Raw genomic sequence first — 3,400 nt, forward strand, 5'->3', positions numbered from 1 at the left:
CCAGAACTACTGGTCACCTGGCACTTTTGCAAGTGCATTGACTTCTCAACGTCTCTTGAAGTCCATACCTCGAGCAGACAATCCACTGAAGATTGTTGGCCTAGTCACCCCGGGTGACCAGTGGGCCACCATTTTGAGTTTCCTCTTGAGGTCCCTTTGTGATCCCTGGTCTGTCGACTGGTGGGTCCCTGCGAAGGTAACTTTGATTTCCCTTGGGCTTCCCTGGTTGCTCCAGTTGTGCCCTCACTCCTAACCAAGTGGTGAGTCCCTCAGACCTTGCTGGTCTGCACAGAAGCATATTTCTCTTTTCTTTGTTGGTTGCTGTTGCCAAGGCTTGCTGTGTCAAATCCGGGCACTTATATTGCAGCACCCAACATCCTTTGTGGGACAGCTCGAATCCAGCTCCTGGTCATCTTAGACACCTCCTGGTCCTCGTGGCTAAAGAGTCAAGCTTCACCTTCTTCACCTGAGACTCCCGACATCGGTGGGCATCCGCCTATTGCCTTCCTGGTCACTGACAAGGGACCCAGACTCTGTCCCCTCTGCTTTCAGGTTCCTCTCATCTTTGATCCAGGCTTGGATCTCTTTGGACACTTCTCATCTTCCCAGCAGCAGCACTTCTTTGCCAGCTCCCATTGAAAACCACGATGCGACCCGACACCATTTGACATCTATGCACCTGGCTTCCCTGGGTGAGGTAACACGAGTATTCTGGTAGTCCCGTGGGTGTTGGCCCTGGAATTTCCTAAGTCCCAAAGGGTTTGGTCCTAGTTCTTTCCTAAGTGTCCCTAATCTCTAAAAATCTAACCGCGACTTTCCCCATAGAAGCTAACGGGAACTCGCTGCTGTGTTCTCACACTGCACACGGCCCCTGTGGGTCCCTGTGTCACTACCTTGTGTGGTATATTGAAAAGTAACAACCTAGGCAATTCTCATGAATGGTGGCATATATGAACCCTGTGTCTGGTAGTCAGAACAACTCAAACAATGAAACAAATATGGAAAATGTTGTTGTTTTTAATTCTAATCATTTAGTACATTCATAAAATAAAACACAATTTTATTATGCATAAACATGTGGTAAAATCATTACAATCATTAAAAATAGATTATTATCTAAGTAGGGGTGAGAAGTAAACAATGCTGTGGCACAACTGTATACTTTTCGACGCACGTTTCGGCGTAAGTGACGCCTTCGTCAGGAAAAAAGCCACAATTCCTGTAATTTAAAAAAGAAATCTAAGCAACATTTCAAAGATATATTCTTTATACAAACAGCATATTTGTCATCGTTGAGACTAACATATTATAGTTCTGACTAGTATGCATCATTAGACTGATATATGGTATTTTATTCCTAAACAGTGTTACAATCTTTTTCCTAGAGAAAACATTTTATTGAATAAGTATAAGGAAAAAGGAAAGAACAACTAGTATATATACATTCATACATCTTTTAGTAAAAAGGAGCATGTTTAATATTTTATTTAATTAGAGTTTTGTGTGAAAGAAGAAAAGAAAATTGAAATAGAAAGAATCTGTCTTCCCAAGAAGGTTTTAATTGTCTCCATAGTGATTGTTGAAAAACTAGAATTTATTTTATAGTTATATATATACCTGTACTCCAATTGATGATTGCTGGAGTTCCAGAGAGTTAAAATATTTCAAATAGGTGAATACCTGACAATGTAGAACACATGATTATATACTTGGAAGTTTCAAACATTGATTCTTAATTATATTGTTTGGACATTAATTGTTTTTACCGTTTTATGTATTAATCCACCTAATGATAATTGGTCAATCAGGGAGTTGATAATATTTCTTTTATACGTTGCATGGCGAAAAATCCATGGAGAAGATTTAGATCTAAAATAGAGACATTACTATTATTTGTTATTTATTGATAGATCCACCTGTACTGTTGGCACTTAATTGTTAATTGAAGTAGATTTTGTATTACCTCAGCTTGATAATGGACTTTTCCAGACACCACATTTTAATTAGATGGTGAATGTGTTTCCCATGAGTAGCAGAAAAGTAATAGATATGATACAACCTAGAGAATGAAAATAATAAATATAAAAAGGGGGAACAGAAAATGGACCACGTTGATATCTATTGGGTACACGATCTTATATGATTATCTTTATTTTAAAATAGTATTATTGGTGGAGGCAATGTCTATACATTTTCCTATAGCAAAACTAAAACGTGGCCTGTCTGTTATATCATTTACGCTTTTGCAGACAGGTATCCACTTTCTTTTATTTTATATAGGGGCAAAATTGCTTAAGTATAAACTGGAAGGTATTGCGCATATTGCTGAAGCGTAGCCTATCTGTTAAATCATTTGTGTTTTTACCGAAAGATGTCTACTTTCTTTTAGTTCATATAGGGACAGCGTTACTTAAGCATTAACTAGAAGGTATTGCGCACATTGCTGGAGCGTAGCCTGTCTGTTAGATCATTTACACTTTTACAGAAGGCATTTCACACGTTTTTGGAACGTAGTTTATGTGTTGCATCATTACGTTTTTATCTAGGAGTGTCTACATTGCTTTGTAGTTGTAGTTGTTATAGGGGTAGCGTTACTCCGGTATTAATTGGAAAGTATTTAGCCCATAGTTATGGGTTCGCGCTGTGTTGCGGTATCTCTATAAAGAGGTTTAAGTATATCGCGGTGGAATCTTACGTTATTTCGTGGATACTTTCTGTGCTGACAGGACTTCCATGTATTTGGAAGAGCAGTACGTGCCTGGATGGCTAGTGGAAGGCAAATGCCGCCCAAATGCCTAGTGTTTATATATTGTCAGCTCCTTTGGAAATCATGGTAATTAGCGTTTTCAAGGGGCATGTGGGTAATGCGTGAAACGCTACTCGCGTGACGTGTGACGATGTCACGTAGTATGTGACGCTATTCACGTGATGTGTGGAGATACTCACAAAGTAGTATACTATTGGTTCTTATGGTTCATGTGTTAGTGGAAAGTCTTATGGTTGATTTAAAACCTGACATCAACATAGAAAAACTTATTGTGTAGTTGCCGCCCAGTTCCTTGCATTTATATATTATTATCGGCGCCTTTAAAATGTTTTTCAGTTAGTGCTTTCATGAAACATATGGGTAGTGTGTGAAACACTACTTGCGTGACGTGTGGCGATGCTACGTCGTGTATGACACTACTCACATAGTGAGTAGTGTTACTCACATCGTAATGTGCTTTTGTTTAGTATGTTACATGTGTGTTTGTCAGCTTAAGGGTGTATTGCAATTTGCGCATTCGGAGGCATGTGAGTAGTGAATGAACACTACTCACATAGCATATATTGGTGTCACATAATGTGTGACTATTTACGTGATATGTATATTGTACACGTAATGATTCACTAAGTTGGC

At 38.9% G+C, this 3,400-nt stretch overlaps 1 long non-coding RNA gene across 1 annotated transcript; it reads right to left on the reverse strand.

The window, feature by feature from the left end:
- Window positions 1-1,097: 1,097 nt before the first annotated feature.
- LOC146863748 (uncharacterized) lies at window positions 1,098-2,809 on the reverse strand. Its single transcript, XR_014976560.1, has 5 exons — window positions 2,696-2,809; window positions 1,964-2,059; window positions 1,767-1,869; window positions 1,618-1,680; window positions 1,098-1,219 (listed from the first exon to the last, which is right to left on the reverse strand). It is a non-coding gene; the product is annotated as an uncharacterized LOC146863748 (long non-coding RNA).
- Between the last annotated feature and the right edge of the window lie 591 nt (window positions 2,810-3,400).

The sequence above is a fragment of the Triturus cristatus genome, chromosome 2_1 (assembly GCF_964204655.1).
Source record: "Triturus cristatus chromosome 2_1, aTriCri1.1, whole genome shotgun sequence".
Taxonomy (NCBI): Eukaryota; Metazoa; Chordata; class Amphibia; order Caudata; family Salamandridae; genus Triturus; species Triturus cristatus.